We start from the raw sequence: 12,011 nt of genomic DNA on the forward strand, positions 1-12,011 counted from the left end.
GGTCCTCCTCTGGGTAACGTGGAGTCTGGTGGAAAGCCCTGTAGGTCGTGTGCGAGTCTGCGGCCGGAGGAAGTTGGTCCCACTCGGAGGGCGTGCGGCGCAGAGGCTGAGGGCGAAGAGGAACTTGCGCACCCGGGCGCGATCCTCGGCCGAGGCGGGGAGGGCGAGGCGCCGCTGCGCCTTGGGGCCCGCGCTCGGAGCAGGCGGGCGGCTGCGCTGCAGAGCCTCCGCCAACTAGGGGGCTCGGGGCGGCGGCGACGTGCTCCTGCTGTTTACCAAGCAAGCCCCGGGGCGCCGTGTGCGGAGTAGGGCGGCTCGAGGCACGCGTGGTCCCGGCGGGCTTCGCGCCGCCTGCACTCTCGAGTGGGCACGTCCCCGGGTCCCTGAGACGGCTGAGCCTGGCCTCGTGTAGGCCGAAGCCGGGGCGAGGCTTAATTTGCAGTTAATGAATCTTTTCCAGAAGTCCGCGATCTCCAGCTAGAGGCTGTGAGTGCCCGCGCGCGAGGGCGCGCGCCGCCGGCGTCTAAAGGGTTGGGGGGTTGCGGGGATGGAAGAGCGAAGGAGGGGGGAGGGTTATGTGTATTTAAAAACAAACCTTAAAAAAAGAAACCAGCGCGCTTCAAATAGGTATTCGTACAGCCTCTTGTGTCTAGAGTAGACAGCTCAGGGTTTTAGCTGCTTTTTTGTTTGTTTGTTTTTTTCTTTTTTTGAGAGAAGGCCAGAGGAGGGGTAGTGGTATTTGCTTCTAGGGGTAGTCTCTGGAGAAAAATCCGTAAAATGACTTAGGAATAAAAACGAGGAGGAAATGGCCCACCCCAGAAGGTGGTGGGTGGTGAACGCAGACAGACTTGGGTATTTGTAGCCATGTGACACTTGCTGTGGCACTGGAAACGGACACCGCGGGCCGAAATTAATCCTTAGGAGGTGTTGGATTCGGTTTGGCCAACAGAATTGCTTGTGTGGAAGGCATTTTAATTGTCGGCCTCTGAGACTCCTGTACGTGGACACTTGGAAAACACATTTGCTTCTCGACCCTTCCCACTCCACCCCCGACCCGTTATCTGGTCTGGGCTTTGCAGTGTCGGTTCCCGTGTTTATTATGGGCATGATTTCACCGCGAGGAGGAAGCGGGGAGATGGCGGTGATTAATATGCCGTCCAGGTTTAATCCGAGGCTGGCCTTTAGTGTGCGGGTTTACGCCGTCACTCACCGGGATTGCCTGGGGTAGTGGGGGGGGGGCGCGGGGCTCGGGCGCCAGGCGCTCCGCGGGCAGGTCGGGGTTGGGGCTCGGACGGCCCCAGCGCTGTGCTTTGAGGCACTGTCACCAGTAGGTGACTGAGAGTTAATTAGGAAGTGTTCTCCGGATCAATGGGCCGCACAGCTTATTAGCGATTCTCTCCAGCCCTTTGCAGGGCCGGCCGGGCCTGTGCCTCCCACACAGGCCGGGACCCCGCGGCCCGGGCTGCGGAGAGCGCCTCTGGGAAGTGGGGAGGGATGGGCGGCGAGGGGCGACCGGGAGGTGAGTGTAACTTGGCCGGGCGGCGCGTTGCGTGCGGCGCCTCGAGGCCCGCGCAGCCCGCTCTTTCTTCCTGCTCTCGGTCGCCTCGACTGTGTCTTTAACTCGCTCCCGCTCGCGTCGCTGCCTGGCTGCTCCTCCCCGCCTCCCTTGCCTATCTCTTGTTCTCTAAGCACGACGCCTGTGCTCCCCGCCCAGTTTGGGATTAGACAAGATAAAAATCGGACTGCCCAGCGCGCAGAGCTGTGACTGTGCCCCGGCAGCCGGGCTGGCGGGAGCGCTGTGGGCCGGGGCCGGGGCGGACCCGCTGTGCGCTCGGGGCAGCCCGAGCCCGTAGAGTCCCACCCCGACCCTGCAGGCGCGGTCACGCTCCAGCGTTCTGTCTGTCTGGGGGCGGGCCGCGGAGGCGGCGGCAGACTCCCGTGAGCGAGCGAGCCTTTGGGCCCAGCGACCAGGGTGGAGGCAAGGCTGCGAGGGTTTCTCTTAACCCTTTAAAGACGATAGGGAGAGTGGGGGTGGGGAGTGTAGTAGCAATTCCTGGAGGCAAAGTAGCCCCCTGGGGAGAGGAGGCGGGAGTCTGGGCTTAGGGTTTTCCTTTCTCTTCTGTGTATGCAATCTCACATCCTGGTACATTGGGCTCGATTCTTCGAGGAACCAAACGCAGCTGCTAGGTGATCTAATTTGACCCGATACTTCTCAATGGGGAAGGTGTGAACACACACAGTGGGCACCCTCACTTAAGGAAGTGAGTTGGGGAGATGCAGAGGTTAGACCTTACCGTTCCCAGCGGCCCAGTATGTGAAGGTCTGCTCAGAGCTTTAGTCAGTGGGGCCTCTGACCGAGAGTGTTGCCTACCAAAGACCCAAGCCTGAAATGCCTGTCCACTGCGTACAGGTATGCGTCGGAGAGAGCAAAGGGGTCCTTGAGTTGTCTATGTAAATAAAAACACTTTTAACCATGAACTTGTGGAGAGTTCAAATAAGATATGTGCAGGGAGGCAGCCTCCAAACAGGAGTTGGACAGCGATGTGTACAAGGTCGATCATTTGTATACACATCCATGGGGTCAACATTGAATGGGTCTAAAAATTTAATACAACTCTGCAGGCATTGGTCTCGTTCTTTCCCTGAGGTAGACCCCTGAGGTAGGTGGGTTACCCTATAGAGAAATGAATCATTAGTCACATTCCTCTCTCCTTCCCCCTCCTCTTCCTTTTAGGGTTTGTAGTCTTAGGGGATCCTCTAGTTACATTAAACTGCAACCCCATATTGGTCTGGGAACGAGCCCCATTATAGGCAAAGCAAGAATGTAAGTCGTGGGGAGGTGTACGTGTTAGACAGGAATGCACAGATTAAGATGTGCGCCTGAATGACATGTGCTGAGACAAATCAAGACACTTGGGCTCTGGTGCCCACATGGAACAAGAGATAGAGAAGAGAGAAAGAACTGGCCGCGAGGAATGTAAACATGGGTATGCAAATACTGAGACCTAGAGCGAGATCCTAGGAGAAAATCCCAGACTTTGTTGAGCTGGCAACTGGAGCAGAATTTCTGTAAGTTCGTTCGAGAGACAAAAGCCCATTTAAAGGTGTGAAGAGGGTCACCTGGAAACACAAAAAGCATTCACATGCATACATCCATGCTTAGATACACAGGCTGAACGACAAAAACTCCTCAGTGCCTGATGAAGATTTTCCTGCCCGGTGAGACAGAGCAGGGCACGGAAGTGTGGGCCACACAACCACATTCGCACACTCATTCACTGGGAAATACTGTGTCTTCGGCTAGAGGGAAACTGAGGGCGACGGTGCCTAGCTAAGGGTGGATGGCCCTTGGTTACTAAGATTGCTTCTGGTTATAGTTTCTTCCCATCTGGAGTGGGGAAGAGAGTATGTCTTGAGCAGGTAGGAGGATTTCTGAAAGATTTTTGAGTTCTGGACCCTGAGAGGATGGATGGTGGAGGAAAAAGGAGTAGCTTTGCATTCTGGGTCGGAAGCAAGGGATGTTGCGCTCCTCTAAGCCCTGTTTGCTAAGGTGGCGCAGGGCCTAGTGAACTGAGAGAGACTGAACCGAAAGAAGTACGAAGCTCGGCCTCTGGGCGGAATCAAGGGGAGGTATGCTTACTTTCCCTTTTTTTTTTCCCCCTTGAGGAGACCGTGCGGGGACGGCCAGCGTAGAGAGGATTAGCAGGCGCCTCTGTGACCCCAGACGCGCGCGTAAACTCGGCTTGGGTTTGGTTTGCGCGTGGCGTCGGTTTGCCGCGGTCCTTCTTTGTCTGAGCCCAGCCGGGAATTCCAGCTTTTATTGGGAAGACAGCACTCGGGTGGAGCCCGCGCTGGGTTGGGCACGACAGCCGGGGCTGGGCAGGAGGCTCGCCGGCCTCCGAGCCGCCCGAACCCCAGGACGGTCCTCGGGAGTGCCCAGCGGCCCCGGCAATGCCACCTCGGTGGTTTCCTCGAGGGCGGCGGGCCCGGCAGACCCAGCCCGGCGGGGCGTGGGGCCTCACGGGTCCACTTGGGCCGCCGTACCGCCCCTCTCCCCGCTGGCCCCACCGCTCCCCCGCCAGCCCCACCGCTCCCCCGCCAGCCCGAGGCCGAAAGGAGCTCTGAAGGCCCTCTGTTAAGCTCCAGGGTCACACCCGTACCCTGGGGGCCGCGCAGGGGCGGGAGGACCTTCTCCTGGCTGGAGGCCTCCAGCCCTCGGCTCACACGGTTTGGGCCTGGAGGGGCCTCGCCCAGGCAGGGGAGGGGAGGCCTATCCCGACCGGGCTGCCTCGCCCGAGTGAACGGCTGGCAGGATTCCGTCTGTTTGCAAGGCTGGCTGCGCTGCCGGGGCCTGGATGGTGGCGCTGGCTTGAGAAGCAGCCGGGGCAGGAGTGGAAGGTCTTCTCAGGCCACCCCCGTGGCAGCCAAGCCGCCTGTGCCCCGAGCACTTGGCCGGGGACGTCTCCCCAACCTCCAGCCCGGCCCGTCGGCTTTCGCTGGTTGCCCGCCATGTGTTCCTCCGGAAGGGATAGCTGACTTTCTGTTGGATGGGAATTAACCAATGAGCTTCCCCCCACCCCCGCAACGTTTCTGTAGCAGGCCCCCTTTCCCAGCGCAGGCTCATTTCCGCCGGCCCCTATTCGAGGGTGTTGGAATTGGGTGGGGGCGTCCCCGCACTTTGTTATTTCTTAGAACCATGTCTCCCCGGCCAGCCATCGCCCCTCAGCACCCATGGGCTCCGGCGCCCCGTGATTAGACTAGCGGGGAAGTCCGCTAGGAGAAGATCCTGACAGCATTAAATAGAATTTGATCTAAAAGACAGTTTCCAGTATAATCTCGTTATGCATCACAGACTCCCGGTGTTATTTTGTGGAAGGCGGACAATGATCAATTGACATTGACCCGGGGCCGGGCGAGCTTTTAGATGGTAATTGCCATATTGATTTGCATGCAAAAAGGAGACCTGCTAAAGTTAAAGACCGGAAGCTAAATGAAACTAAATTTATTGTCTAGGTGCAAACCAGAGGAACTACTGGGGGGAAGAGGGTGAGTGAAGTCAGGGTGCCAGGGGCAGAGCAGGTGAGAGGCCCAAGAGCTCCGGGAGGTCACAGATTTGGGAGCGATCTTTGCCCTGGTGATTTCAAAACGTGAGGAGCGGGCTTGTTTAGGGTATGGGGACCCAGCAGGGAAAAGTTATAAACAGGCACTATTGCATTGAAGGCACTGGGATCTTTTAATGCTAATAGTAACTGCGAGGGGGGAGGAGAGGTTTATAGGGTTATAGGGGTCTTCCTGCACCATTTCCGGCACCCCCCATTTCTGTTGTTCTACCCGAGCGCTTATAACCGTGCCAAGGGCACCCAAATTCTTGCATCTGAAGAGTTACATTTTTTTTTAAAGACAGGCCTTAAACTTTCCCCGCCCCCCTCCCCCCCCCCCCGCGAGTAGGGGGCGGTTCTGCATGCCGCTGCGGGCAGACCTAGACGTTTGGAGGCTGCGGGAGTTCCTCCCCGGACGCAGCAGCAGCAGCCCCAGACTCGGCCGGACGCCGATCGCTTTGGGAAGCGGCTCGTTCCAGGTGGCCCAAGTGGCGGGGGCGGGGGAGGGTCTGCCGGGGCCAGGGACTCACGGTGCCGGGGGTGGGGGGATCACCTCCCTGGAGGTTGGAAGGGCCTGCACGGAGGGTGTGGAGGAGGGAAGGCGGGGGCTGGAAATCCTGTCCCAATCGGCGGTGATCGCCAAGGCCGGAAAGTTTAAAAAAGAGAGAAAGCCACTGGCTGCAAGCCAGGGGCTGCCGGGCCGCCGGGGCGTGTTTGGCTGACTAGAGGGGTGAGGACCCGGCTCCGCCATCGCCTCGGTCCCTCCCGCTGCGGAGGCCCTGGCTTGCCCCAGGCGCTCCTGGAGCCATTTCACGCATCCGGAGCCTCGGCCACTGGAGGAGCCACCCGCCCGGGGCCGGGAAGCCGCAGGGGCGGCTGAGTGTCCGGCGCTCCTGCCCGTTCCCCTTCCCACCGAGCTGAGCTGGAGACGGCCCTGGGTCGTGGAGCCTGTGGCGTCTGTGGCATCGGGTGTGGATGGTTCCCGGAGCTTCTGAAAGCCCGGGGCAGACCAGGAAATTGAAGATGGGGTGGGGAGGGGATGTTGAGCGCTGATCCTGCGCTGCTGGGATGAGAAGTTGGGGAGAGGAGAGAGAACCCCAACCTCCGGCTTGTCTCGGGACTTGGCTTTTTGTGGGGACCCCCAGGAGTCCAGGAGGGTCCAGCATCTTGCAAGCCGCTTCCCCCTCAGTTGCCTCCCCAGCCCACTTTGGTCCCTGGGTTTTTCATTAAAGTCCTAGGAAAGGTAGATGTAGGCAGTCTTTCCAAAGGGCTTTTGCTCTGTCTAGATAATTTGATTGATTGCTTTATGTGGCAAAACTAGTGTGGCAAGCCTTCTTGTAGTTCCAGGTGTCAGCACTTTTTCCAGAGACCTAAGAGTAGCACCCACCTCCCACTGCCTGTTCTGGGCTCCTGGAGGAGGGGAAAGTGGAGCCTTGTTGGGAATCCCTGGCCTCACAGCAGGGTGTTCCAGTGTAGGGAGATGGGTAGGATGTTGGCAGAAATTTCGAAAGACTTCACATGGACCAAGAGATTTCTGGGTGTAGGAGAAACTAGGATGCGGGCTCCTTGTGGACCGAATTTCATAGGTGTTAAGTGCTATCCTTTTACTCTGTATTGGAGTACAAGGGCTAAGGAAGCCTTCCGAACTTCTTGGGGATTCGGGATGGCACAATTTGACCGATAATTGGCTCCTCTCCGCAACTCCAGGACTGAGTTTGACCGTGGCCCATTTTTACTAGCTGTGTGACCTTGGGGACAGGTTATTTATGGCCTCTGAGCCTCAGTAAGTTTCTTATTTGTCAGACTGGGTATAATTTTCCACCTTTAGGATCAAAGAATACTTGGCACATAGTAGGCCCGGAGGATTAGTAATTGCTTTGAATGACTGGTCAGATTCCTATAGGTTGCTTCTCCGTTCCCTGCTGCCCCTGAGGTGCCCGCCGCCCTCCCCCCGCAAGACCTGCGTAGGCCAGTGTCTGGGGACCAACCTGCAGGTTAAGCTCCCCTCCAAGGGTATTCCTGAGGCTATTCCTCCAGGTCTGCCTCCGTGGGTTCCTCCTTCTTTCCCTTTGTTACAGTTCTTTGCATTCTGGGCTTTAAAGGAATCCATATGAAAAGGCTGGGATTTTTTTTTCTCCCCCTAAGTGGGATCATTTATATGGTTAGGAATTGATTCCAGAACCGGTATCTAGGTGCTCTTTGGCAAGTCCTCCCGTCATTCTTTCGGGGGGAGGGAACAGCAGCGGCTGGAGGGGAGAGACCTGGTGGGAAGAGGTGAAAGGGTCTGGCCCGCTGCAGAGGCCAGAGGTGCTGTGGTTTGTCTGATAGGGATTAAGTCCGGATGTTATGAGGTCTCAGTGTGGTTTTCAATAAAAGTCTGTCAGGGATTGCTTCTTTTCTATGGATATGTATTTTAAAAACTTTACTAGCATGAGAAGAAAACCAGACCTGTATGGATCCAGGCCGGTAGTAAGCTACTGTGATCAGGTTTCCTACTAGACTCCCAGAGGGGAAGTCAGCGTTTGATTGAAGCTACACTTGGTTCTTGACTCTCTGGGGATGCCTGCTCTGAAACAGGAGCCCTCCCTTTCTCTCCTCCCCCCCACCCCCCTTTTCCCTTCTTCCCCTAAAAGCCTTTGTGCTGAAAGAGCTTCAGTAGGCATGAGTCCCTGGTACCTCTCTAAAGAATGCCTTCCAGTCTTTGCTGACATTGTTTTGTGAACAGTGGGTTTTACCAGGCCAGCAGTTTTCCCCCGATCTTAGCTCACTATTTTAGAGGTTCGAGTATGCCCAGGATGCGCCCAACTGCAGTGCTTTCCAGTGTGTGTAGCCAGGGCCTTGCCTGTAATCTGAAAGACACCTTAACCTTTGCCCTAGGTGCCCCCCCGCGGGTGGGGGTGGTGAAGGTGGGGAGAGCAAGGACAGGGGATCTTGTTGAGGGTCTGTTTGTTTTCTCCAGCCACAGAGGCAGAGGGGTGGAGTGGGGCGAGGCCGAGAGTACGTTCCAGCCTTGGGTCTGATTTAAAACTTGGTTTAATTGGAGAAACTCTTAGGCATTTAACAGTTCTGTACAAATGCAAACTTGACATAGCTCTAGGCCTACGTCAATTAGGAAAGAATAAATGAAGTACAGAGATGTCCAAACTATGTAATTCCTAGAGTTGTCTGCCCTCCCGTAAACACATGACAAGTGCCAAGGCATTTCCAGTCAAAACACCCATGGAACCAGCAGCCTCCATCCTTTGTATTTATTATTTTATTAACAGCATTTTACAGAGCATTTAACAAGCACAGCCTGCCTGCTTTCCACCACAGCTCTCAGCAGACTGAGGGGTGGAAAACAGATGGGGGTGGCGAGGAGTGGTCTCTAGAAGAGACTTCTAAGCTGGAGACATCTCTTCAGATGGGCAAGGAAAAGGAACATTTGGGGTTCCTTTCTCCTGGCCCCAAAGAGAAGACAAAAGTAATGCTTTGGAGGAAGAAATCCCCTCTCCCTTCTCCGGAGGAAAGTTGTGCAGATGTGGTCTGTCTAGTCTCCACTTGGATTCCAGAAGGTGTGAAGCAGGGTCTGCTTTCCCAATACTCTGCCCATCAGTTATTGGTGCTTTTCAAAGAATAAGTATTTGTCTGCTATCATTATTCTATATCCTGGTGGAAAGTTTATAAGGAAAACGAATGCCTTTCTTAAGTCATAAAATGAGCCTTGTATGATTATTTAATTAAAATCTATTTAAGGACCGATTAGGCGTGTAATTTGCGCTAATAATGACGATGATGGAAATGTTCGACTTAACCAAAAATCATAAAAGGAGACATTTTGATCAGTGGGGCGACCAGGAAGGATTCAGGGAGTTGGACGGTTTTCCGAAACACGAGGCTTTGGGCTGCAGAAAGTGCCGAGCTGCCTAGCCTCTGGGACCACGGTAGAGAGGGCTGCAGGACCCCAGGCTTGGCCGGGGCAGGCCGACCCACGCTTTGCTGAGCAGAGAAACCGACCCTGGGAGTCTGAACAACCTTTATTCCCAGCTGAGGAAATGGGGGAGGGGGCCTGAGAGGAAGAAACTCTGGGAGAGAGCTGATGAACCCCACAGAACTCTGCGCGAAATGGCTGTGTTCTCTTGCTTTAACAATCAGCAGCGACACACGCATTGCTGTCTAGGCTAGCCTTGGCTGGAGCCTGGAAGGGTGGGGGGAGGGGGGGTCTCTTGTTCTGGAGAAACCTGCCAGCTGCTGGGCTTGGTGCGAAGGCAGACACAATGCTGCTGTTGGTTTGATCTCTAACTGGATTGTTAGTCTGGCTTTAACTGTGTGGTAAGGGGGGAATGTGAAGGCTGTTTACAGCGAGTGCAAATAATGTGACAGCTGTTGGTGCAGGAGCAGCGCTGTGCCTCCTCGGCGCTCACACAATGCGTGCACTGTGCAGGCCCACGGAGAGCTGCAGAGGTGGCCGCCCCTTGCTGGCCCGGGAGCCCTCGGATGCGCTGCGAGAGAGCCCTCCGGCGGCGGCACCCGCACCCCGCGACACGCATCTTTCTGGCTCCTGGGATCGTGGTGGACGTGCGCGCTGGTTGGTGTGTTGTGGATTAGGGAACTTGTTAGGCAGAGGTGGCAGGAGAAGGCCTGCGGGGTCATGAGTGTCAACTGTCTGGAGGGGTTTGGCCGGGATCTGTTGACCTGGGGCCTCAGTGGCTTGTGACCGGGTTGTTAAGATTTGGGAAAGTAACTTTCCACCCTAAAGCAAGCCTGTTGGAAAGAATGTATTAACTGAAGGCTTTCTGGAAATTGCAGAGGCTCTGAAGGCCGTTGTTCTTCCTCTGAAATGGCCCTGTTATTCAGACAAGTTCAAGAGACAGGCGGCCGCTGTGTTCTATGCCCTCGGCCCCGTTTCCTGGATTGGAAACACAAGTGTGTAGGTTCAGGACCCGAAGGGGGGTGAATGGGGGTGGGGAGGGGTGCAAGTCGGCTTTTGATCACCCGCCTCCCTTTGCCTTCCCGGTTTTTAAGAGCGCACTTGCCTTTCAGCTGCAGGACCAGCGGTGCTGTCTTGAGGTCTGCCCACAGCGCCACCCACTCTGTGACTTAATCAACGAGATGCCCACAGCCCGGCCTTCTCTGAGTTCCTGGTCCTCTGCCAGGCACTGCGGGGAGGCGCCAGGGTGGGAGGGAGAACAGTTGGTGGGTGGCAGCAATACCCCGCTGGGCCGGTCCAAGCTGGCAGGCTCAGGATGGTCCTCAGGATGGTCCAGAAGATGGGCCTGCCCCTGGGCTGTCCTGGGGCAAGCTGGGGGTAAGCACCACTCCCCCCAACCTCAAGGTTGAAGGCTTCCGCAACCCTGGCCCCCGGGCTTTGGAGGATCATTTAGAGCTGACTTAATTCTATATCCTGCCCTTCTGTGTGATTTCGGCCCCTGAGTGTACAGCTTGCAGGATATCTGCAAATTACGGGTCCACCTCCGCTCCCCCCTGCCCCCACATCTACTCTCTGAGTTATAATGTGGACTTCTACATCTAGTTGGGTTCCCTAGTGGGGAGCTGGGAGATGCTTCTGGAATGATACATGAACTTCGGTGCCAGTTCTATAAATTGGTCTCTTTTTAGGACGTGTGCCATTTTCTGTAGGAATGTTGCTTGCAAAACGAGTTTCGCCTTGGAGGAAAGGCGGAAAGATAAACAAGCCTGCAACGCCAAAGCGCTGGCAGTCTTTCCCTCCTTCCAGCTCTCTTAAAGCAGCCGGGCTGCATTTCCAGGATTAGACTCGTGCTTGTGAAGAGGGACTCTGGTTGGCTTTTCTTTCCCCCGAAGCAAATGCAAATTAGAGAAAAATAATTTTCTTTCAACGATATGCAACGTATGAGTCACTTGTTATCGTGCTCCGAGGCAGGTCTCATTGGCGCGTCTGCCAGCTCGCTCACATCTGCTGGGCGCTGTTTGGGGCATTTTAACCTTGGTGGTGTCGTGTCTGGTCCCACGGGTCAAGGAGGAGTAATTAAGCTCTGAACAGCTAGAAAAATTCACGGGCCCCCACGTCTACCGCAGTTTTCCCACAGCTTTGTTTGGGGTGTTCCGGGTTCCAAGATGAACAGACGTGGGGTTCCTATTGTTCCTCGTAAAGAAAGTGGGAGCCCCTGTCCTCCTCTGACCCTCATCCCCAGCCTTCCCAGGACTCCCAGGCTGCACACAATCAGCAGGGAAGCCGGGTGCAGGTCACAGGACCCTGTGTTTTATGCATCTTTTTTTTTTTTTTTTTTTTTTGCAGTATGCGGGCCTCTCACCATTGTGGCCTCCCCCGTTGTGAAGCACAGGCACCGGACGCGCAGGCTCAGCGGCCATGGCTCACAGGCCCAGCTGCTCCGCGGCATGTGGGATCTTCCCGGACCGGGGCACGAACCCGCGTCCGCTGCATCGGCAGGCGGACTCCCAACCACTGCGCCACCAGGGAAGCCCCTATGCATCTTTTATTCGTAAAAAGTTCCTTTGTGCTTCCTGTGTGTACTAATGATAGCTGTCGTTAATAGCTTTCTGGTCTAGCTTGTTCCTTGTGGGGGGAGGAGTTTGCAGTGAGTTCACTATTTCTACAAAGCCCTGATGGAGGCTGCAGTGCAGTGACACCCCGTCTAGAGTCGTGGTCTATGGATCGTTTATTCTGGATCTGCCTCCAGGTTGTGTAGACTCCAAGTGGGAACCCAGCCTGTAGGGACCAGACCCGAGGGGGTGTGGAGGGTGGGTGGGCGGGGAGGAGAGGAGTCAGGTTGATTGATTGCTTTCAACCGAGGTTTCCTGTCCTGGGCTGCTGCCTCCTGTTGAGGGACACCAGCTTCCAAATGGGGCCCCCTCTTGCATACACGCGTGGTTGTGTGTGGCACAACCGTGAAAGAAAGTGAAAGGAACAAAAAGCCGAGGCCTGGCGTCGGG

The 12,011-nt window shown here is 55.9% G+C and overlaps 1 protein-coding gene across 1 annotated transcript in view; it reads left to right on the top strand.

Annotated features, from left to right (window-relative positions):
- The window catches only part of LOC308611344 (BCL-6 corepressor-like), a 43,106-nt gene that overhangs the window by 1,659 nt on the left and 29,436 nt on the right, over positions 1 to 12,011 (top strand).

This window comes from Mesoplodon bidens (genome assembly GCF_964165515.1).
Source record: "Mesoplodon bidens genome assembly, contig: HAP1_SCAFFOLD_579, whole genome shotgun sequence".
In the NCBI taxonomy this organism is placed as follows: Eukaryota; Metazoa; Chordata; class Mammalia; order Artiodactyla; family Ziphiidae; genus Mesoplodon; species Mesoplodon bidens.